Here is a 25570-nt window from a genome sequence, read left to right as displayed (position 1 = left end):
CCACGCCTCTTAAATGTGAACATGACATGACGGCGCTTCCGCTGTGGCGAACGCACTCGACCACGACAATGACACTGGGCGAACGCACCTGCGTGTAAGCTCAAGCTTAACCTACGTGCCGGAAAAGCACTACGAGTTTGGGTCTAGAACTCGACGACGGTCGTTGCAAGCCCCCTCCCATATTTTGCTGAGCACCTCAACAATATTGCGGAAATCTGAAGAAATCACCAGGCGCAGTGGCAGGTCGCATGTCGCTTTTACCACAACACACAAGCGAAGCGCTCTGTAAAGTTTCTGTTTCAAGCACGAACGCAAAACAGTTGCCACTTTCTTAGCCTCGCAATGTTTTTAGTATAGTAGCATATTACAGTATTCTTGCGCCTTTCTGCCTGGTCGTCATGCCCAGAGTGTTGCCCACATAGAGTAGCACCGAAACTCGTCTATCTCCCCCTTCCACTCTCTATTTTTATCACCCTTAACCCCGTGCAGGGTAGCCAACCGGAACTACGTCTGGTTAACCTCCCTACCACCTTTCTATGCATCTCTCTCTCTCTCTCTCTCTCTCTCTCTCTCGTCTCGGATACACTGCTTCGAAAGACAGCAACAGGCCGGCGGAACTGCAGGCAATGTGTGGGACAGCTGCAAAGCGCACTAGGGAAACTGTTCAATACGAAAGCACGCAGAAAAAAAGAGCTCTAAATTTTCCACGTGACTGGGCCCCAACGACTCTTCATGTAAGCGCGCGGTTAGTAAAATGCTATTAGGTGCTGGCTTGCGCGAGTGAAGGATAAATGGGGGAAATGAGAAACCCGTACAAAAGGAACACATAGCGTAGTCGACTTAACGCATGATCAGATAAAATTGGATAATCACCTCAATCTCATTGCGTTTCCTTAAAAGACTGCCTGTATTTTTTTCCCCTAGGCACCATTCTCAAGCCAAGAAACAGCGGTGCTCTTAAAGCATGCTTCGCCGCAACATGAGGCTTATTGCGGTAAAGCCGCTACGACACCCTATCGCACATTCGCACGCAAAACTACTCCCATTGTTACATAAATACGATAGGGCATCTTTATCGCCATTACATATTGTTTGTGGTACAGCTCTCTACACGAAACATACTTGCAAGTATAAACAACGACGGCCGCTTTCCTAGTTGAGGCAGAAATGGAGTTGAAAACCGGGTGTTGGGCACGTTACATATGCAAAAGGGGGTAGAAATCCAACACAAAAGCAGTAAGTAAACACTCCGTTTTAGAAATCCCACTTGAAACAAATTCGATAAGCGTTTCTCCAGGCTCGTTTATAACGAAAAAGACGCTTTTTTATGCATCCCACCAGTACGTTACATCGTACGCATTCATGGCCGTTTCATAGCGTCAAAATAACAGCAACATTAATATCTAGGCAGCAGTTATCATGGGAATTTCTTGATGAAGCGATAAACAGTCTGCGTCCAGCTATGCCAAGGCGTCCGAGCAGGAAAGAGCAGCCGGGAGAAGTGCGTTGTACAGCCAACGTGGAGTTCAGTCCCTTTGCATATCTTTCTTCGTTTTCCTTTCACACGAAAAACACCCGTCCATAAATTAACAAGCCGCACAAGTCATTAGCAGTCGACAACAGACAGTGATATGTACACAAGCTGAACGGCACTGACATTTGTCCACTATCGTAAGCTTCGTCGCGTTCTTAGTTGCCTTCTAAACGGGCAGCGTCTTTTCGACACGAAAAATGGCCAGAACCATATGGCTAGTCGACGACACACGCGTGCAGTGTTCGTAAAAACAACGCGTCGCACAAGACGTGAGGGTTGTGCGCCGGCGACGTCTTCTTCACAGTTTACATGTTTCCAATTTTTACGCACTATGCGACGCAGACGACACGAGCAATATCCGCTTCTATGCGGATGCGGCTTTGTGCGCTACGTTTGAAACAGCTGGCACGCAATAACGCGCTGGGTTGGCACCAGTGGCGTAGCAACAGGGGGGGCCGGGGGGCCGTGGGCCCCGGGTGCAAGGGGCCAGTGGGGGGGGGGGGGGGGGGGGGGGTGTCATACGCCTGAAGACAACCCTCTTTCCGCCGGCTTGACTGGGCGCAAATGGCAAAGAATGCTCCAGTATCCAGTAGCCCGAGCTCATGTACCCGATGCGTTGCGCCGCAGAATTGTCGGCTGCAGCTCTATCCAACACCCCACGATACATTTGCACGAATGTTCGGGCTAAAAAATTTAATTCGCAAAATGGTCACTAAACTATTCGCTTTAGCGGAACGTTTCATGTGGGGTGCGCTCGTGCTGTGCTTTCATGCTGGGAGCAGGAGTCGCTAAACATACAGTGAGGCGTTGTAGGGCGTTGGGGCTCTTGGGTACCTCTTCCGTTCAGAACGCGCAGCGAAGACGAACAAAGACAGCAGCAAGAGGGCGTTCAACCAGCGCGCCCGGCGCGCGCGTTTACGGCGAAGCGTTCGTTGAGAGCGACGTTGCATAAGAGGGGCCGTCAAAAGTCGCGAATGGGATTCTCTGGATCGTCTTCAGACTCGGTTCGGCCGAAGAGTTTGGCGGCGTATGACTCGACAAGCTGTAGTCGCGGGCCCGCCGCGATGTCCGGCTCGCTTTTACTTCCCCTATCCAGCTCGCTCCGAGAAGCCGCTGCGAAACCTGCCGCTATGTTTCACACTTTCCTTCTTACCCTCGAAAGTTTCAGAAAACTGTTGTTGTGTGACTTCATGTCACAGGTACAGTGTCTGTTTCAGCTGCACAGAATTTTATAAAAAGAAAGGTGAATTTTGTAAGGATGTTTCCCGATCGAGATTCTATGAAGTTATGTCTTTTTGTGATTACTAGGAACTCGGTAGCGCGAAAAATATGGCAGATAAGTAATAACCATATCCTTAATAATTCCGTAATTTGTACTTATAGAGGAAGCACTTCAATTCGAGAATTGAGAACTCAAAGTCATATTATTAACTCAACAAAAGCTTCTTAAACAAAACCGTTTTGGGTGCTACAACCTACAGTATTTTGGCACTGCGGGCGGCGCCAAGTATGGCAGTAGCGAAAGAAATATGAAATAGTGGACCAGTGACGTACGTTGATCCCTCAACCATCTCCATTGCGAGTGCAGACCAACAGGTTTCGCTGGCACGGGCTTCATCGAGATCCTTTTTTTTTATGGTGACGCCAAGAATCGACGCGAAGCGTTGCTCTATTCTGTTCCCAATCTTTTGGTGGTACCGCAGCTCGGATAATCACGTTTGTCCGTATAGCAGCAAATAAAACAAGGCTTTATTGATCAGAATGAAGAGAACTAGTAATTGTCATAGCATTGGCGCCCGCGCAGCAGGGAGGCAATTGGCGTTTTCCGTTTTTCTAATATGGTGGGGAGATCAGCGTCACTGAGACACAATTTAATTTTCGTTTTCGTTCAGGGCTGCCCACAGCCAAAATACTGCGGGCCATAGTACCTACGACGATTTTTGTGAAGTTGTTGTTGGGCAAGATATGAATGTCGGCCTTCCATTTTGCAGGTGCAATGTTCCCGTTAAAATTGGTAATTAAAACTTTACAAAAATGTTTTTTTTTTTTCTTGTGACGTGAGCCGTATTTGCCACGATGCCGCATTTGTATTGGTTGTCAAGCCTTACAGTCTGACAGAAGATGTGCACGTGCGCTTATCACAAGTTATCAGTGCAGCACCCCGTGTTATTTGGCGCAGAAAAAAACAGCGTGTATTGGCCTCGAGCTCTACCACTGTAAAGCTGGCGCCACCGTCGGTGTGACGTGCTATTAGTGATCACGTGGACATAGCGGCCGCGTCGGCTGCTTCGGGAGCGCCGAAGCGAGCTGGAAACGAGAGTTTAAGTTCCCTCGTACGCTGCGGTCTTCATTTAGTGGCGAGATTTTCCCGATTCGAGTGTCTCCTTTACAACGATTGAAAGCATTACAATAGGTAGTGGCTGCCTTTGAAGGCGCGCAACATGGTGGGCTACTGCTCAGTGCTGCAGTGCCGGACGTACGCAACGGAGCCCGGTGTCATCCTTATTCATACGTAGCCGCAGGAACAGAAGCCGCGTGAAGCTTGGCTCGCGAAACATAAAACCGGCAAACAGTCATCGGCTAATACTCGGGTATGCAGCAAGCGCAGACGCGAGGAATATTTATGCCACGGCGCCGGGTCTGCGATGTTCGAAAAACGCGCCCCGAGACGCTCGCCCGAGTCCGCTGCCCGACTAATGTCATGACGGTTTGGTTTATGAACTTTTCGATGCTATAGATACTGGCAAGCTCACTGGAGTGGAAAGAGAGCTGTAAGAAGCACATTAAAAAGAAAGCATTGCATATGGTCACGTTTGTGTTATGAAATAATGCACTGGATTACAACAAAAGAAGCAGCGCGAAATCGCACACTGAGAACACCGATAAACATATAGTCCGACGCAACTCGAGAAATAATATTGAAACGTCCAAGAATTTAGAAAAGAAAGATTCAATCGTCGCGATGGCACATCACAGTCGCCGTAGATATAGGCGTCGAAGTCTCTACAACGAAATTATTTTTGAACAGCTCTGATAGCGCACACGCAACAATGGTTGCTTGTATATTGTCAAATGCTCATATTCTGCGGCCTAAAGCTCGTGGCACGGTGCGAAAACGCGCACGCGGCGAAAGCGAAACAGTGCACGGACAAGCATGCAGACGCGCTGTCGGTCGCTGCGAAGCTGTGAGATCGCTGCATTGAGGCTTCATTCTATTACGCTCGATTTAGTTATACCAACACTATAAGAACATATTTCACATAGTTTGCTCTCAGCGTTTGCCTACCTTTCACGCAAGAAGCCGGTTCGGGAGACTCCATTGCTGCAATTGCGCACAGTGGCGTTCACTTTACGTATTCGGTAAAGAGATAGCGTCTGTAAACGATTCTGTGCTTTCAGTTTGCCCAATATTTTTGTTTAGACAGTAAAAACTTTCTCTCGTTTCGAAAGTACTCACAGAAATGTCCGGGAGAGCTCCCGCGTGGTGTTTTCACTGAGCACTGACAGCAAAACCTATGAGGAGCGCGCCGCGTGATCCCTCAAACTACGCCAGCGAGGCGCTTCCGATAGATGGCGACTCCGTAACTCCTCGCCGCCAATACCTGCTGCATTCGCGATCTCTGGGAAAGAAAGCGAAGGAGAAGGGGAGCCGGGGGACGTGCGAGGTATGCAAGGCGGCTGTACTGGTGCTGAAACCCGGAAATTGTCGATATCCTCGCCTTCCTCGACTACACCCAGGGGGAGGGGGGGGTGCGAAAGAAGACCTATGGGTCCCGGGTGCCAGACAACCTAGCTACGCCACTGGTTGGCACGCAGCCCAATCCGGGATCAAACCCTGCTTTAAACTAAACTATCTTTGCAAACCCACCTGGCCTTTGCAGACCGTGGCTGCTGCTGCTTACTTGCCGAATAGCTCTCACACAGAAAATAAAAAAATTAGGCGTCCGATGGTGTACCGCGGTCTCCGAACTGAACAGCCGGATGCTCTAACCATAAACTCAGGCGCACACTCGTCTGGTACCAACGCCGACCGATGAAACAGGAGACGCTTACCACTGTATTTCGCATCGTACTTCTCTCTGATTACGCCTCTCTTGACCATTGTTACCTCTACTAACATGAAACATCGTCGTCGTCGTGGCGTCAACGCGACAACGTCTCACGGACTGCAGTTTGCATTCCGGCATACCTTGTCAGCCATGCAGTCCATACACAAACGTTACTTGAGACGCGTTGCATAGATGACAATAAAGGAACTTGTACGCATCGCATTTCATTAACTGCTTCACGGACGCTTCGCTTCACACAGATGCAGGCACAGAGAGAGAGAGAGAGAGAACGGAATGTGCCATCATAATATCACCATTTGAATTCGGTGTTTAAAACTTACTTAATTTCAGATAAAAAACTAAGCGATGCGCGGTAAGTCTGCGCGCATTGCGGTAAAGGTGCGTCCCCGTTAATTCTGACAAACAACAGACGCTTGGATAGAGAGTGAAGCAAAGCTTGAAAGAACAATTTCAGTGGCGTTACAGAGACGCAGCGCATAGAAGCAAGGGGAAGAAAAGCACGAATACACCGTGTCTCCCCGCAGGCTTCCTTCGCCACGTCACATCAAACGGCGGGGCCATTACGCACAACAAAAACTCTGGTGCATGTCCACTAAGTTTTCGCTTAATTAAACCAGGGACCGACGCGGGCAAGCTAGGTCGCTCGCGCCGCAATAAGCGCTTTGCCGGCCGCACGGGAGCAAGCGGACGGACGAGGAACAGAGCGCAGCCACAGGAAATCGGTGGGCATTCTTAAGCGAACCGGGGCTGGCCTGCCTGCGTGCAAGGAGCATCTCGCGCGAAGCGGACGGCAAGCGGGGCGCCACCGCAGAGATGGACCGCTGCCCGCTCCCTTCGTCGCAGCAGCGGCAACAGTAGGGAGTGGCGGGAGTTGAGCGAGACGCGTGCCAGCCGCGTGGCGGCGACCGACCGCGGGTCCCAATCTGCACCACGTGTAGCGCTAATTACGCGGGAGCCCAAATTAGCCCGGAAAGGGACGCTCCCTGCACCGGCACCCGGGAAGAAAACAGGCTTGGGGGGGGGGGGGGGGGGTCAACTCCCCTTCCTTTTCCACGGGCAGCGCACGCCGGGGCGGGACGGTCGCGCGAGTGTACTCAGAACGGCAGCGAAAACAAGGAAACACATAGAGAGAGGCTGGCGGCACAGCTGCGGCGATTACTGCGGACGAACACAGACAGCCGCAGCAATTGTGCGACGTCAGCGACAACGCGTAGCAGCCGCCCCTACCGTGCCGCCGCCTGCCAGAAGGAAAGGCCGTCGACGTCGTCGCCCAGTGAAACATAAATATGGCACGCAACGGTTGACGCAATTCAATGCGCTCGCTGCGTGCCACTAATCGCCCTCCTCTGCTTTGAACTGCGAACGCAGGCGGTGAGTAACAAGAAAAAAATAGAGACGACAGTCCTACATTCAGCACAGCAGTAGGAAAACGATTATTCATTCAACTCGGAAGAAAACAACGGTAGAGATCACTGATGTACGCTTTTCGCAGTGGCATTCCGCAAAAGGCACGCAGCTTGACTGCTGGCTGCAGAAGATTTCATAGACGACGTACCGATTAACTAATTCCAAAGAGATAGAGAGAGAGAGAGAGAGAAAACGCCGGAAAATAAGGCAAAATAAAGGATGCTCACGTCTCTTGCATCGAGTACATCATAGGCACCATCACCAGCTGGCCAACGGCACAACGTGCACTTATCAGCTTGTTTGCCAGTTACGCTTGTGTACAGGTATGGCACGCATCAGCGTCAACAAAAGCGCCACTCTCAGCGCGGCGCGTTTGTTGCCGCCTGACCCTCCTGCAGTCACTGAACAAAGGTCAAAAGCGACTTTCCAGTCAAAAATTGAGAACGGCTTCACACCGTGCGTTAATATGATCGGCTGACCATAGCTGGCCCTTGCGCCACTAAATACTACCAGATTATCATCATCATCATTACACAAATTCCCTGGCATTCGCGTAACGAGACTTACACTTGCTGCAATGAGAACGAAGGGGTCGGCTGGTGACAACCGACCCTGTCAGTGCCAGAAGCCGCCAGTCTGGCTGCAACAAAGTGCAACAAAGTGGAACTCTTTTTTTTTTTTTTTTTTATCCTACCGTATCGCGAGTTACATCAATAAAGAGGCAGCATAGCTGCCTGAGTAACACGGCTACTATACAGATAGGGCTACTGTGAACGATTAGGGCCTTCAACAGAACTAGAATCACGTTAAAAACAAAACGACCTTCATGAATACGAGAAAGAACAATGTGCTCCCGAGCTGTTAAGTATTATAAAAAGGAAATTTGGTTTATTCATTGTTATTCAGTTGAAGAAAGAAAGCAAAAGCCGGGACATTTGGCCGTCCCGAAAGGGCCAAGTCGGGACACGGGACATATTACTCAAAAGTCGGGACTGTCCAGCTAAATTCGGGACGGTTGCAAAACCTAATGACGCCTGGTAGTTCCCGGGGTGCTGTTTACGCTACGCAGCAGAAGAGGCCTCGCGGGCTTAGGATCGACGCCTTTAGAGCAAAACTGTAACTAATAAAATATTGCGGCGCACACATATAGACTGGTGTATTTGTGAATGTGCAACAAAGTTGCCCACTGCTTGTTAGAATACATGTTTCACTTTCGTGTTACAACCAATTCATATGAAAGAGGGTTAACCCAGTTTTTAACAGGCTGGTCGTCGTTTATATCAGCACCACCAAATGCGGTATAGGTATATTTATTTATTTTGTGCTGGAGAAGAACGAGCAGCAGGCACTGCTTCGAGAAAGACGACGACAACGAGTGGCTGGAAGCCTTGCGCCTGTGTTGCCGAAGCTCTCTGTCCTCTCGCTGCTGTGCTCTGCTATCTGAGCGTTTTATCAATTGAACTATAACGCCTCTTGACAATTTATTTATTTATTTATTTATTTATTTATTTATTTATTTATTTATTCCAGGTACCCATGGCCGCAGGGGCATTATTGAGGGGAGTGGTACAGTACAAAAGAGAGCAATATAAAACTTCGAAACACGTGCATACGCATACTCAAATACATACAAATAACGACATGAAAACGAATTGGTATACGTTAGGAACGAACAAGGAATTGTGTAAAACTAGTTACAAAGATACTGAAGCAACAATGCATAACACATGGTAATGTCGACGTCTATCACAACAAAAGAAACAAAAACTTCAACACACAATTTAGCCAACAGAATACAGATTCTCTAACCGTTCCTTTTTAATTCTTCGAAAGTGTTAGTAAGCGCCAATGATGTTGGTGCGTGGTTCCACTTCGATGCTGTGTTTGAAAATTTCGAAAAGCAGACACAGACGAGATATCTTTCGGCGCAAGGCAAGTGGTGCTAGCGATAAGTTATTTTTCATAATGGTTACGCTGGATAGACGGTTATAATTGCGAAGAATGAGGCGGGCTGCACGGTTTTGGACGGCCTCTAATGCTTCTGTTAGTAATTTAGTCTGTGGATCTCAAATTGGCGCAGCATACTCTAGTTTTGATCGGACCAGGGAAGTATAAAAAAGAAGCTTAACAGAGGACGTTGCAGCGTTAAAATTTCGTTTCAGATAGCCTAGCATGCGGTTAGCATTAGAGATAATGTACGTTACATGTTTGCTCCAGAAAAAATTAGACGTTAAGAAGATGCCGAGATGCTTGTAAAAGGTAACAAGTAATAGTGGAATACTGTTAATAGTATAATTGGGAGGAACTGACGCAGCTCGACGTGAAAAGCGCATTACTTTGCATTTAGTTGTGCTAAGGCTAATATTCTATTTAGTGCACCAATCGGATACGTTGTTAAGGTCAACCTCTAGTAACGCGGAATCATTAGCAGTTTTAACTTCACGGTATATTACACAATCATCGGTAAAATGTTTAATTGAAGGGTTCATGTTACTAGGCAGGTCATTAATATAAATGAGGTATAGGAGTGGGCCTAGTACCGATCCTTGTGGTACACAAGATCTAACAGAAATAGAGCACGAGCTGCGGCCGTCAGCAAGTACGTACTGTGAGCGATTAGTAAAGTATTCAAACCAGGTTAGTATTTTTGGATCAATATTAAGTGCACTTATTTTTAAAAGAAGCAAGTTGTGGGTCACCTTGACAAAGGCTTTGCTAAAGTCTAAATAAATACAATATACTTCTGAGCCTTTGTCTAAAATTGGGTGTACATCATTGGTGAATGTTAATAGCTGTGTTTTATACGAAAATAACTTTTTAAATCCATGTTGAACGCGTGTGAAAAAAGATGATTCCAGAAAACTTGTTAGCTGTGAACCTATGATATGTGCCATGATCTTGCTACGTATGCTGGTCAAAGATTGATTGATTGATTGATTGATTGATTGATTGATTGATTGATTGATTGATTGATTGATTGATTGATTGATTGATTGATTAACTTTTATTTTACAGTCCTGCAGAACGCGTATTAGCACGTCGCGGGCCGCTCCCACGTCGGGACCGACAGGCCTAGCCTGCCAGCCGCATCGTGGGCCTGCTGGACAGCCCAAAGTTGCTCAGCCAGGAGTGGGTTGCGGAGGGCCGCCTCCCACCTAGCTGAGCTGACGTCAGGGCTTGCTATAGAGATACATCCCCAGAGCATGTGCGAAAGTGTTGATCTATCCCCGCAAGCAGGGCACGCGTCATCAGTGTAAATCTCCGGATATATCGCATGTAACGTGAACAGGTTGGGATAGGTTTCTGTCAGCAACAGTCTGAATGTCAGTGCCTGAGGCCTAGTGAGCTTGGGGTGAGGAGGGTATTGTCGCCGCGAGAGATAGAAGTGTTTAAGAAGTTCATTATAAGTGGCAGGCGCGTCCCTACCATGCGTAACTCTCTCTTCGGCCGTTAAAGCGCCAGCGCGGTCAGTCAGTGCGCGCGCGGCAGCGTGGGCCGTCTCATTGAGGTTCGTGGGGACACCCGCCATGTGCCCAACGTGGGCTGGGAACCAAGTAAGCAAGTGATACTTGATTCTATCCGGACCTGCCTTACGAAGCAGCCCAAAAGCCTGTTCTGAGATCACTCCACACTGAAATGCCCTCATGGCCAACCGTGAGTCACTGTAGATGACGTCGCTGCTGTCATCAAGCATCGCCAAGGCAATGGCCACCTGCTCGGCTATCGCCGGATCTCCGGTTCGTACAGATGCACAGTTCGTGAGTCGCTGTTTGGAATCCACCACTACTGCAGAAAAGGAGCACCCCTTCCGATATGCGGCCGCGTCAACAAAGCAGGCTCTACGCCCCTCTGTGTGGATCTGTTTGAATATGGTTGAAGCTCTTGCTTTCCTTCTACCCTTGTTATATTCAGGGTGTACATTTCTTGGTATCGGCGATACGGAGATCAAATCTCGTATGTCCCGTGGTAACTGGCATTTTCTTGGTGCTTCTGCAGATGGTGGGTAGCCGAGCTCTTGTAATATCCTCCTACCGGCGGCGGTCGTGGAGAGTCTGGCAAGTTGCGCTCTTTCCTGAGCCTCTGCAATCTCCTCCAGAGTGTTATGCACACCTAGCTGGAGGAGGCGATTGGTGTTGGTGAAGATCGGTATACCCAGGGCTCGCTTAGTTATTTTCCTGAGCAACGTGTTGAGTTTGTTCCTAGCTCTCTGCTCTTTGCCATCTGTGCATAGCCGCCACGTAGGCAAAGTGGCAAAGCACAAAGGCGTTAATCAACCGTAACAGATTGTCTTCTTTAAGGCCATGATGGCGGTTAGCCACCCTTCGGATGAGACGTACTGCGTTGTCCGTCTTGGTCGTGAGCTTGATTATCGTTTGCGCGTTAGAGCCAGTAGATTCGACTACCATGCCGAGTATTCTTATTGCGTCGACCCTAGGAATCTTGTCTCCCTTGCCCGTGCGAAGACAAATGGTGCTGTCAGACAGTGGTCTCCAGCCCATGGGGTTACGACCTCTTATTAAGGGGCGGTAGAGTAAAAGCTCTGACTTCTTAGCCGAACAGTTTAATCCCGTGGGTCGAAGATAGCCCTCCGTGACCTCGATGGCCTCCTGTAACGCACTCTCAACCAGTCCGTCACTTCCTCCAACACACCAAATCGTAATGTCATCCGCATAGATGGTATGCCTGATGCCCTCGACTCGTGAGAGTGTTCTGGAAAGGCCGATCATGGTCAGGTCAAAGATATTGTTCGATAATTCACGGCTACGTGTTTATCTCCAGATTTGTGAAGTGGAACCACCTTACCGATCAGCCAGTCCTCGGTTAGAACACCGGCATCTAGAGGTTGTTCAAATAATTTACATAAAATGAGAGCAGCGTAAACTTTACAATTTTTTAAATATTTTAGAGTTAATATTATCAGGCCCAGAAGAGGAAGACACTTTCAGACGATCGATTATTCCAACAATTCCATCAAAGTCAAAAGTTATTGAATCCATCGGAAACCTAATTTTACAACTGTAATCCAGCAAGCATGTATTACTAACGGAAGAAAAGGCTTGTCCTAATGTTTCATTTAGCAGGTTGGCACACTGGCTGGGTACAACCAGAGTTAATTCAGAATCTAGAAGACATATCGGCAATTTGTCTGTCTGGTTTACTATGCTCCAGAATTTTTTTTTTTTTTTTGGGGGGGGGGGTTATTAGTTAGCATTGACGGTAAAGTGACGTTATGAAACTTGTTCTTAGTTTCTTTAAGGGCTCTCTTCTAAACACCGACATGTTCCCAATGTCTTGACCAAGCTTCAGGCCTTCCAGATGATTTCGCTTTGTGAAATAGTCGACGCTTCTTATGTGCAAGTCGTTTTATAGTCTGATTAAACCATGGGGAATGAGGATTTGTGGTGAAGGTTCTTTTCTTTTCTTTAATGTATGTGCCCAGTAAATCATGAGGCTGGTTCTTGAAAGTACACCAATTTTCTTCAACGGAACGTTTGTTGAAGCTGGCCAAAAAGTTATTCATAAATTCCTCGAGGTCATTATTCATTGCCAGAAAATTGGCTTTCGCGTAATTATGTATTGTTTTTGTCTTATTACCTAAAGTGCGAGCGGGTAAACTTAACGTAACAATTATTAGGCAATGATCACTAATTTATGGCATATAGGTTATACCTGAAACAATATTTGGGGATGCAGTAAGCAGCAAATCCAATATATGCGGGACGTGGATGAGGTAACCCTCGTTGGTTCACTTATTAGCTGTGTCAAAGAAAAGTCTGAACTCTCGCGTCGTATCGCAGTCGTCGTGATTACCGCCAAACGCGCGACGTGACACAGAGGGGAGGCACACCGCGCCACCACCCCCCACCGATCGGGGGGCGCTCCTAAGCAACTTCACCTAAACTTCACCCGCATCTGCATGTCGATTCCAAGTCCCGCGCCGTTCGCGCAGCTGCTTTCCTGAAATAGACGCCGTCGTCCCAGCCGCCTTCCTCTTTCTCCCTCTTGCACGCTTTCTTTTTCGCGGTTTTATCGCCGTCCTGCCCTCCGGAGGCTCTCTACCCGACGTCTCGCAGCGGATACGACGAAGACGAATGCAGTGACAAGACGCCGTTTCATACGCGGCGTATTTCATGCCAACCAAGCTCGGTGCGACTATGCCCGGCGTTTTCCTCCTGCCCTCCGCCTACGAACAGCAGCGCGGGCTCTCGCCAGGTCATCTCTCCTCCCCAGCCAACCGGCTCGCTCACAACTTACTTTATTTTCCTTGCATCCTCACAGCGAAGCATTCGCACCGGGAAGCGCATTCCTATTCACCGGTGTATACTGCGCGCTACGCGAGAGACGGAGGGGGGCACACGACAGCACAGACGGTTTGAGCAAGGCGGGGACCGACGCGCCAACTGCCCGCCAACTATAGCTATTAATGGCGCCGCCCACCTACGGCAAACATGCAGCCGACACACACGGCACGACACGGGGCCACGAGACGCAATATACAGCACAGCCTTAGCCGTTATACGGGTACACTCAAAAAAGAGCCTACCCGATTAACTCTTCGCCATGTTTCATCTTTCCAATCGTGCTCCCGCTTAGCTCTGAAGCGTTCACCGAAGTCAAAAATGAGTATAGCGACTGCACAAGAGACGCTTTATGAAAATATGCTAATGGACAGGCTAGCCCTAAATGAGTGTGGGACGAAAAACTAAACCAGTAATGTTATTTTTCATTGTTGCACCTAGACAACGAGAGACGCCTCATTGTGAGTGGAGAGCTGCATATTGATTCTGACCAAGTGGGTATCTCTAAACGTGCGCCGAAACCATGCGGCACAAGCGCTTTTGCAGTGCACCCGCTGAGGTGGATGTATGAAGCCACCGTGAACGAGGTTTTGAACTCGCGACCTCGAGCACCGCTGTAGAGTGCCAAAGCCCGCTATGCCAATGCGAGGGATAATGAATGCAGCATATCGGTTAATAAGCTAAGATTAAACATCCGAGCTCACTACGTATACACTTACACTCACGGTAACAAAGTCGCATACGCAAGCCGTATCTAGAGAAGTTATTCACATATATGATATATATGGCAAACGTTTCGGAACACATTGCCTAGCTGCCTGGCCCGATAATCGTAGCTGCAAGACGGGATTTGCTTCGCAGTTGATACACACAATGATAAACGCTTTGTGCAAAGCAAATCATCACACTGTAGTCAGGGTTTGGGGACGCTGACTTGGCCATTAAATCAGAAGGCATGCAAACAAACATTTAGCTTAGCTCAACATCACGAGTTGCAATAGCCATAAAATGCGCCTATTATAACGTTAACGTATACAGTTCGTTTGTTTCCAGATACAATAGACAGTTCCGAATAACATCTTCGCATTATGTACGTTAAACGTAAGTGCCTTTGCCGAACGTTACGGTCCGCGTCCTGTCAAGACCTTTAGTTTGCCGCACAGGAATGCAAACGCAAGGAAGACGTTATAACAGACGGCGCCGTCTGGTGCCTCGTGCCAAACGCATCCAAGCCAAGACAACCCATTAGCAACCGTCCTCCTATAATCTTGTTGCTGCTATGCGGACGCGTCTCGTTAGGCCTACGGGCACCAGAATAGGAGAACGATCTCAGAAATTGGACGCGCTATGCGCTCATAGCTAACGCTTCAGGCGAGTTTAGAGAAAGCGAAAGCTCATTCGAATAGTTACTAGCGATCAACGTGAGTGAGAGCGTAGCCATGACGAGAATTCACGCTGAAGCGAGAGCCTGGATGCCGCCAAGTTCGACAACGCTCTTTCTTAGCGTCCGTAAACATTACGAACGTTATAGTGAATTTCAATAGGAAATTCGGAGTGGCCGACTAACTCTGCGCCGGTTCACTCCGCTACGGCGGAGGGCAACAGAATGATATCTGCGATTGAAACACAGGCACTGCCGCCAGAGCAAGTGGCAGGGAGCGTTAGCGCACATTCGCTTCCGAAAGCGCCCAGCATTCCTCGCGTTCTTCGTCGTTTCCGGCTTGAAATCGCGCGCGCTCGCGTTGTGTTTAGAAGTTTCGTGTTTCTTTTTAGCCTCCTGGCTCTAATAGAAGTCACACCACATGCAAGTCTGATTCTCTTGTCCGCCGTGGTTGTATGTCGGAAAAATCAGAAACGCAGAAGCCCGCGATCAATTTGGTGGCAACACATCGACACAGACTGAAGTGCCTTCGGAACTGCATTTCATCAACAAAAGTAAAGGCTCTGATGTTAAAATGCGGACTTCCGAAAAGGAGCCGTTGTTAACTCTCCATCCGAATACTGGTGAACGACGTCGTTGACAAAACGCGAAACTTTCGGTCTCTTGGCCGGCGGCCGAAACATGATGTCGAAGGCTTGCACTGTTAGGAATGGCCTGCCGAGGTGGCAACATGCAAGTTTTCTCAGCCAGCTGCAGCTGCGAGCGTTGCGAGCTTCCCCGAAGAGAACCATGGGAGCCTACCACAATTGCTGCGGTGACCCATTTCGTAGGGACCTCGAGGTGCCGTTTCAACACCCCCTCGGCGCCGTTATGGCTAAACGCGATCGGCGGACCAACTATTGTTACTGAAACCGCCACCGCCGATCTGGTCTGCTGACACTCGTGGCGACTACAGGACGCAAGACAATGGACAACCGGCGGCCACGCGGCGGGGGTCAACTTGGGGAATAAGAGGCGCCTCCTTAGGTCAAGAAGTAAGCCTTGAGTTCTGCGAAGCCCGTCTGGCCTCGGTGGGGGCAGTGAAAGCTGTGCGTACGTGTGTGTGTGTAAGCACTCCCGCTCAAAGGCGGCTCGCGTTGACGTTTGACGCTGCGAATCGGCGGTGAACTGCCGTTTTACTCTCACCTAGGAATCTAGGGAGAACGGAGTGTTTATAAGCGGCTGTTTGTCGGCTGCTATGTGTGCTCGTCAATGTACTCGTCATCGTGCTCGTAAGCTGTGTGCTGTATGCTCGTCTTGCGTGCTCCATTTGGGAGCCACGCTAGACTGTCGAATGTAGCGCTTGTTCTAATGTAAATACTGTAAATAAACCCTGCACGCCTAAGTCCCGACGAAGAGTAAAGGTGCTCCCTATAACTACGACCGCCAACTCCGACAACACTAGCTTCTGAAGCTTCTTCGTCGCTTCAGTGCCCGCTGGTCGATTCGAAATTTGAGTCAGATGAACCATCGCACTCCGCAAGCAGTAAAAGCGCAAGTTGACGATGCGAAGCACCCCTCATTGCTTCCGAGAGACCGCGATTCGCGTTCGCGGGAGCGCGCGCCATAGCGGTATACGCTGGCTGTGGGTGGCCTGACATCAAGCGACTTCAGGCCGACTCCGTCAATTTTCGCGCAACAGAGAGCGCTACTCCGTAGAGTGGATCTAGTGGCGGAGCTGTTCCCAATCCGCCAATGAATGATACGGGGGGGGGGCACTCGCAATCTCCCAATGGAAGACTTGCTCCGCAAGGAGCAGGAAAGCTATACTACCGACAGTGCTCCGAATCTGCCATTGTAATTCACCATAGAACTCGCCAAATAACGTACGTCATCATAGCGCACGTAAACAACAGAAACTCAATAACATTCGGAGCACGCGCAGTAAGGACGACGCTGTTTCTTTACCTACATAATGCGTTTGCGTTTGGTTGCACATGCATGCTATTGTAAAACTATTTTGTGACTGCGCGAGCGCCAATCGACAGAAGTAGGCGAAGTAACGGTAACGGTAGAACGGTAACGTTATATTATGAAACACTACAGCATTTTCAACGTGTCTATTCTCACATACCGAAACTAAAATCCTGCATACGCGGGAAACACAGGTCATTCACAGCAATATTCTCGCTTGCTTAAGAAGAAGAAATGCGGAGGGGAAACGTAAGTTACATTTTTAATATAAGTAGTGGCAGAAAAATAAACGGTGTTATTCCCGCACACTATACTTCTCCTTCGTTAACAAACGCTCAAATTTATAGGTCACGCCGGTTCCTGCATGCTCCCGTGGCATAAAATGTTGCGCAAGCGAACGAGGACTGCGCTGCAACGATGTTTGAGAAACGGCTTGAAAAAACTTCGCCTGTCGCGCGGAGATTAAACAGCACACATCGCGGAGCATGCGAATCCTCCTGCCTCCCTCCCAGTAATTCTGGCACAAGTGTGGCCGATTACGCACTTCAAGCTGACAGTGACGCCGCCAGCAAGTCCGCTTGTTGCGACGATATCCCTCGGCTGCTGTCACGGCTCGCTATCGTTCCACACGCGCCGTATGGAGAACGACGCCTGGGAATTATGTTAGGTTGACTGCACCGTGCGACACAATTTACTCTTTCTGGAGCATTTAGAGACCTATAATTTGAAACTCCTTCACTGACCAGACGGCGAACAAGAACAGACGCCATGTTACTCGATATCAACGCTTTAGACAAGTGAAAACCGAATGGATAAGACAAATTTGTTTGTTCCATGAGTACAGCTTCGGACTGTTGATGTTGCAGAGTCGAAAAACGCGCCCATTGGCCTGTTGCAAGCTCGTAAAGAGACATTGCGCTTTCCGGTCCCCGTACACTGGGGCATTTCGCGGAAATCTTATAAGTGATAACATCGAGCAAGGGGACTGGGCAGCCACCTTTATTTGTGCAGAGAATTTACGTCCGTTGTACTTTTCGAACCCCGGAAGCACTATTCTGTACTTATTTCCCTAAAACGAAAAATACAATTTTTTTTTTGTCCACTATGGAAATGGAAAGGCGGCCGCGGCCACATAACGGGGCTGTATTCAGTGAATTTCGCGATATGCTAATCTCAAGCACTTATAGCACAAAGATTACAAGGCTTATGAGCGCAATATCTTTCCTCTTTAAAAAGAAGTCAAGTGGAATCTGCTACACTCTTCATTAAGCCAGTTACGGGTGTAACGTTTAAGAAATAGAATCGCGCAAACATACCGTTCGGTGGATAACGGCGTCAATTTAGGAATTCATTTTTCAAGACGGTTTGAAGTAACAGCAATATAAGTTCGCGGCTGTTTATCTCTCTCTACTATCCCCAAGTCGACACTTATACCTCGGGAAAACGCGTTTCCAGTTTAAAGTATACCGCTCTACGCAAGCGATTTAGCGAAAGCGTCAATGCTTGGAAAGAAAAATACAGAAAAGCGCTGACGAACACAAGTTCAGTTGTCTATAACGCTGACTTTAGGCAAATCGAGGCTTTCCTTGTTCGGTCACTGTTAATCCCTATAGGTTGGAATGTGTTTGTGTTAAAAAAAGTCGCAGTTTCGCCTGAAAGGCGAAGCATCGATTGCAATAGAATATTAGTAGACAGCTATACGAAGTAAGGATAGTAGTTTTATCGGCCGTATAAACGCGTAAACACAGGCATACTAACTAAATTAACAAGCATGGTGTCACGCTCCCACAAGAAAAGATAAACCCATATCACTCGATGACCGCGGAAAGCTCGCTGTCAAAACGCTGGAGTGAGGAAGCGCGGCCGCAGCAGCGAGCGAATTGATCTTTGTGCTGCCTCTCGCTTCAACGCGAACTAAGCGGCGTGAACACAGCGCACACGAAGTTGTGAGCCCCCAGCATTCCTAGGCACTCTACACAATCACAGATCGCTTTCAAGATAGGGCCCGCGCGACCGCGCCATACACAGCAGCGGCGGGGGAGGCATTCCCCCCCCCCCTACCCCCTACCCGGTGCCTTGCGCGCGACGAAAGACTGCGCCTCCCGCTTCCCTCCCTTGCACGTGCGAGATTGAGCCGACATCATCGGCTCACTCTGGCAATACGGCGCGCGGCGGCAATGGTGTGTGTGTGTGTGTGTGTGTGTGTGTGTGTGTGTGTGTGTGTGTGTGTGTGTGTGTGTGTGTGTGTGTGTGTGTGTGTGTGTGTGTGTGTGTGTGTGTGTGTGTGTGTGTGTGTGTGTGTGTGTGTGTGTGTGTGTGTGTGTGTGTGTGTGTGTGTGTGTGTGTGTGTGTGTGTGTGTGTGTGTGTGTGTGTGTGTGTGTGTGTGTGTGTGTGTGTGTGTGTGTGTGTGTGTGTGTGTGTGTGTGTGTGTGTGTGTGTGTGTGTGTGTGTGTGTGTGTGTGTGTGTGTGTGTGTGTGTGTGTGTGTGTGTGTGTGTGTGTGTGTGTGTGTGTGTGTGTGTGTGTGTGTGTGTGTGTGTGTGTGTGTGTGTGTGTGTGTGTGTGTGTGTGTGTGTGTGTGTGTGTGTGTGTGTGTGTGTGTGTGTGTGTGTGTGTGTGTGTGTGTGTGTGTGTGTGTGTGTGTGTGTGTGTGTGTGTGTGTGTGTGTGTGTGTGTGTGTGTGTGTGTGTGTGTGTGTGTGTGTGTGTAAAAAATATTAAATTATGGGGTTTTACGTGCCAAAACCACTTTCTGATTATGAGGCACGCCGTAGTGGAGGACTCCGGAATTTTCGATAACCTGGGGTTCTTGAACGTGCACCTAAATGTAAGTACGCGGGTGTTTTCGCATTTCGCCCCCATCGAAATGCGGCCGCCGTGGCCGGGATTCGATCCCGCGACCTCGTGCTCAGCAGCCCAACACCATAGCCACTGAGCAACCACGGCGTGTGTGTGTGTGTGTGTGTGTGTGTGTGTGTGTGTGTGTGTGTGTGTGTGTGCGTGTGTGTGTGCGTGTGTGTGTGTGTGTGTGTGTGTGTGTGTGTGTGTGTGTGTGTGTGTGTGTGTGTGTGTGTGTGTGTGTGTGTGTGTGTGTGTGTGTGTGTGTGCGTGTGCGTGCGTGCGTGTGTGTGTGTGTGTGTGCATGCATGTGTGTGTGTGCGTGTGTGTGCGTGCGTGTGTGTGTGTGTGTGCGTGTGTGACAACTTTATTAATTGCCCTGCGACTGATGGCCTGGGTCTAGGCCGCGCCGGGGGCAGCAGAGAGGCCCTGTCACTCGGTAGCCTCCCGGGTTTGCTGGATGGCCCAAAGTTGGCCCTGAAGATCTTAGCTAGTCAGTGCGCCTCTCCACCGCACCTCTAGTTCATGCGGGGGGACTGCAATTCTCATCTGAACTATTGCACAATCCCAGAGTATATCCTCTATCATCACATAATTTACATTTGGCATCAAGGTATAATTCCGGAAACATGCGGTTAAGATGTTCCGTATAAAGTTCAAGAGCGATGTTATCGCCCTTGAACTTTATACGGATCATCACGGGGACGGCAGAAATCCGCCTGGGGTGTCCATATATTAGCTATCGTAATAATAGTCTCAACAGCGCAAGGTGGTGCGACTGACGGGGCAAATTAGAGGAAATACGTTCTGGCAGCGCTAAGGCTGGTCACAACGCGCGCTCAGGATTGGCGACCTTCAGCACAATCGTGAACCGCACGCCCTCAGTCAGTGCACCATGTCATGCACAACCTTGTGTTCAAATTGGCATGAGCAGCTACTTTTGCGAATAAGAAGAAATTTGGCTGTGCCCGAAAGTTCTGCAGTGGTCCTGGTGCTGAAGTGCATAGAGCCCTGAAGCACCGACAGTTCCGTGGGAGCCGTAAAACCCAACCAGGAAGTCTATAGATACGCTCACGTGCTTTGAAGCTTCCTGCGCCAGCCACGAGCAATAAGAGAGTGTTACGTTTCGCCTACAACGCGCGGTAATGCCGGCGCGGATGCAACGGACGCCGGGGCTTTGTTCAAAGCGGCGGACATTTTGGCCCGTCCGACGCCGCCGCAACGCCTACCCGCCAAGCGTGTCCAGGCGTGTTTCAGTGCCACGTGTCTTCGTGTGTGCGTGTGTGTGTGTGTGCCCTCGCTTGTCAAAGCGCGGCAGCCGGGGAGCGGAGTTCCCCGAATGAGGAGCCTGGACGTCTCTCGGCTCAACTGTTCGCGCCGTCGTGTGGGTGAGGGTTGGCGATGCGTCACTACACTCGGTTCAGCAGGTCTCTCGGCTCGACAGTTCGCGCCGTCGTGGGCTCCTGCTGCGCCGTCCCGTGACCTTCATCCCGTGACCTTCATCCCGTGACCTTCTCTTTTGGACCGCGACGCCGAGGGTATAAGAGCAGCTGCCCCCGGACGCCAGGAGAGAGGCTCCGATTTGTACTGTTGAGTTACGTGCTCTCCCGTCTCTCCACTCCGGTCGACCTGACCGGCCGCTCTTTTGCTATGTTAGAATAAACAAGTTGTTCTGTTACCAGTCTTCTCATGCTTTGCCGGGACCTTCGGATGCTTCCAGTGCCCCAGGCCGCCAGGCCAACGCTACCCTTGGGGCTTGCGACCCATTGGCAATAACGGGCGTCAGCACCGAGACCCCAACAACTCGTGCCAGCGGTACGATTCCAACAAGAGGGAATACAAACTTTTCAATATGAGAGCTGCGGAGACTTGACAGATGACCCACCGTGGTGGCTTAGCAGTTCTGCGTTGCGCTCCTAAGCGTGCACGAGATCGCGGGATCGAATCATGCAACGGCAGCTGCATTTTAAATGCAAAAATGCCCGTATACAGCGCACTGGGTGCACGTCAAGAACCCCAAATGGTCAAAATTATTCCGGAGGCCTCCCCTCCACACCCCCCCCCCCCCCCCCCATGCTTTGCTTCGTAGTAGGACCGTGGTTTTTTTGGCACACAATACCCAAGAATTTTAACTTTAGGGTTACGACAAAAATTGAAGTTTTTTTTTTCTTTTTTAGGAGCCTATCAGAAACTACGTACATATTCAACATATTCACACATCAGCGGCAAACTAGCAAATGAGACATCGTCGCTGTACGCTTAGACACTAATAAGGTATTCCTTGCTTAGCACCTCAGGACCCCAATAAAGTCTTTTACTACTACTACTACTTGTTCCCACCACTCCTAAGCGTACATATGTGAAAGGAACTGCGAAAGCGTTGCCAAACCAATCCGATGCTTCAGTGATCGCATCCTGGCTCAGGTGATACTTCTATAGTGCCCACTGGTGCTACTATTATATAAACGCTACGGGGACAAGAAAGGCCATTACCCTCGAGCAAAGAGGCGATTCGCTGTCGCGCTTTCCGCGGCGGCGCCGAAAGCCACCAAAAGAGCGATAACGCGATGTAGAGCGTTATTGCAGTTTTCTGTTTCTTCCTTTCTTCCATTACGCCAAGCCGGACAATGGGAATCACCGCGAAGACATGGGTGCACGACGGCAGCACACAGCGACGTCACGCTTCTGAACAGGAGGAACCATTTCGTGAAGAGGGAAACGACGCAAAAAGAAGGAAAGTTCGGGTCGCACAATGCCCCTGGTCGTCGAGTTACGCTTGGTTCGCGCCAAAACCAGCCCTCAGTGGCACAGGGACACCTTTGAGGGACGCCTTTTTTTCCCCTCTTTCTTGGAGCCCTTTCGATCACAGCGTCTCCGCATGGAGACATAACATTTTTCGCTGTGTTTCCGGCAGCGACAGCCTAGAAAAAGAATTTGTTCATCCTTCGGGAAACGCATAAGAACACGCAAAACCACCGCTTCAAAACTGAATACATGTGTACATGTATACACGTGTACGTTCATCTGCACCAGTGTTACTGGTGAGCATACCGTTCCACACGCCAAATTCCATTAAGGCAGGGAAGAGCGGAGCCTGTTGGAACAGACTTGCGTTGTTTCCACAAAATATCGACAAACAGATTAAATGAACCCGGATTCGAAAAAAGAAACTAAGAAAAAGAAACTTTTCCGGTTTTACGCGCCAAAACCGTGATCTGCTTACACGCTAGAAATGATCGTGAGAGTAGGTTCCATAGGATCGTGATTTTGGACGTACTGTTAGCGAAAGCAGCCTGCCAACTGCAAAAAGCACTACCAAACGCAAAGCATTTTGAATTGGGCTCTGCGTAACATCCTTGCCCGTTATACTCGGCATGGGGTGAAGGGGAGCGAAATACGGGTGCTTTAATGTGCTGATCGACTTGAAGACGATGATGCCAGACATGTATAGAGGATAGACAGAAAGGATAGGGAGGATATAGGCACGGCTTTCGATAACACGGAATTAGAATTATGTTAGTGGGGGGTAGTATAGACATTACAATCAGAATGTTTATTATGAAGAGCTTCATTTGTTTCCAGAAAAAAAAGAAAGTTTGAGCACCATTTTCACGGCAATCTAAGTATCAAACTCGAGTCATCAATTAAGTCGTTATTCTATCGTGCCTAACGGATGAAGTATGAGCGCATATGCCGAAGAAAATCCGATACCATTACTGAACGTATGGAACGAGCCTTTTGCCGCCTGCCGTGCATGTCTAGTAGAAAGCACTTCTCTAACTGCGCCTAGTTAAAAGAAACTATTAAAAGTACTCGACAAATGTTTCAGTCACCCAATAGCCGATGTGATAATAAGAATGTTAAGGGCAGTGTCAAGAAACGTCGTTATTACGTTTCCGACGATCGCGCAACTGCTAGAAAAGCGCGTCCAAAAAGGGAACTCATATGTTACAAGCAGCGTTACATCATCTCATTACGTCACACCACGTTACATCTCATTCGCAGAAAACTGGTGAAAATCAGCATTCGCCCAATAAAAACCTTTGAAACCCTATAACGGCTTATTCAGCGGCAGTCCATGCATTCCACGATGTATCGCGATTCGAACGCACGCTCTCCGCTCCGAAAGCCGGCACACCACGCCTCTACTCCGAAAAAAAAAAAAAAAGTTGGTGCTTCTGTGAGGCTTAAAACAAGCAAGGGGGCGGCATCTCATTAATAATAAGGGTCAATAAAAATGAACAGTGACTTAAGGAGAAGGTAACACGAGATCGCGTTCTCATGACGCTGCGACTGTTAATCAGTGGGCAAGTAAGAGAACGCAGCGGCAAATAGCGTATAAAGCGGTAAGAGAAAGCGAACTATGATTGTTTTTGCCTTCAGGCGGAGTGCAATCCAGCCTGCGTTCATGTGCGACAATGCCCATCTGTCTACGGGAACACCCTCGCAATTGTGAATGGAACAGAACGAACACCCGCGGAGACGAGTCTATTGGTCACGCGCTTATGTTTGCCGGTGTTATCGCTATTTATGATGATCTGTTCTAAGGTACACACGACAAGTTTTAATGTCATGCCTGGTAACGCTCTTCGCGTCGCTAGTCTCTTGTTTGGCCGAGGGAAGGGGAGGGAGAGAGACAGAGAGATAGAATGGCTTTCATAAACGCTGCAGACGTTTGTCTGGCCATACGCGCTTAGAATACTACTCTGATAGAATAAAGCAGCGTGCTGGTCTCTACTATCTGGAACACACGTAAACAAGCTCATGCGCAGAACGTTGTCATTTGCTAATACGTGCATAAATACAAACTTACTTGGCAACGCCTGCTTCTGCAGGAAAGACTTCTGTTTTGTTTTTCTTCCTATTTCTCATTAAACGTCGTAAACCGCACGCGCATTGGAATGAATTATCGTGACCATATACACTTTCCTTCGCAACGTCTTCGCAGAATATGGTTTAACAGACGCAGTTCACGCTACGAAACAGTCACCCATTGCCACGAAATATAATTCTGAAAGCTGACACAGTTGGCCAAAAAATTGGTGACAGCCCCGATCTTTCATCACGAGAGTCGTTCAAGAAATATATAACGAGCACGAACAATTTGCGTCGAGCCGCAGGTTGACCACCCGTCGTCCTATTAAAAAAAAAAGAAGGACAAAATAACAAATAAAGACATATTGCAAGTTGGCGCGCGCGTTCCGAGAGCGAACACACAGACTGCCGGCCAGCCGCAATGTTCGCGGGATCGGGGCAGAAAGCGTGCGAGCAACGCGCCCGCCACAGTTTCACAATCTCATTCAACGGCGTCACCAATCTGTCCACGCGTCGTTCGACGTCGGTAGCGGGAGGGACGCGAATGCGACAAAGAGGCGAGCCCCCCTTTGGTATAAAGTCCTCGCACCCCGCGTTGAGGGTCGTCCGGTAGAAAGAGGGGGGCAACGAGCCGCCTTTTGAGATGGGACAACGGTCCGTCGGGGCGCGCGAAAAGCATATGCGTAGCAGAGTGGCCCCCACGCGGGTATGCCGCGAGCAGCTCGTTCTCCATCCAGCTGAGTGCATAGCAGAGCGGCAGCTGTGCCAGCTGGCTGTAACCGGGGCTGCAGCCGGCGGCGCGAGCTCCGAACCGTTGCCGGCGCCACAAAAGGAGGCCTCCTCGACTGACGAGCTCCGAGTGTACGTATATAGCGGCGACAAGTACGCGCACGCTGCCGCTGCGCCCTCGGAGAACGGCAGCAAATGTTGGGGGACGCGGAGGGTGCCCCGGCGGCGTACGGGACGTCGTGCCGTGCCGCCTTTCGCTGCCAATGATGGGGTCTGCCATGCGAAGTACCGACTACCAGCACTGACCGCTTGTAAGCTTTGCAGAACTGAATGTTTACGCAGCTATCGGGACGGGTGCAATGAAAAAAATATTAACATTACAGCAAAGTTCGGCGATTTCTTTCTACGGTTCTGAACTCATTTACTGCAAGAGCAGCAGCCTCTCCGAGCGGACACAGCAATTTTAGGTTTGTCCTCAAAGCGTGGCTCTTACCCACGAGGAGGTAATATGATCACACAACGAGACAAATAAAAAGAAAAAAGAA

General features: G+C 49.3%; 2 protein-coding genes across 2 annotated transcripts in view; one reads left to right on the top strand and one right to left on the bottom strand.

The window, feature by feature from the left end:
• Positions 1-25570, bottom strand: part of Mcr (macroglobulin complement-related) — a 169903-nt gene that overhangs the window by 117093 nt on the left and 27240 nt on the right. The gene's annotated exons all lie outside the window — the stretch shown is intronic.
• LOC129380574 (uncharacterized) overlaps positions 25129-25570 on the top strand; it is a 52481-nt gene continuing 52039 nt past the window's right edge. Inside the window, exon 1 of the mRNA XM_055061961.2 lies at positions 25129-25336. The gene's annotated coding sequence lies outside the window, so the exon portion shown is untranslated. The remainder of the gene's footprint in view (positions 25337-25570) is intronic.

The sequence above is a fragment of the Dermacentor andersoni genome, chromosome 1 (assembly GCF_023375885.2).
Source record: "Dermacentor andersoni chromosome 1, qqDerAnde1_hic_scaffold, whole genome shotgun sequence".
Taxonomy (NCBI): Eukaryota; Metazoa; Arthropoda; class Arachnida; order Ixodida; family Ixodidae; genus Dermacentor; species Dermacentor andersoni.
The sequence above is the reverse complement of the archived record's forward strand: the minus strand, read 5'-3'. Positions and strand labels throughout refer to the sequence as shown.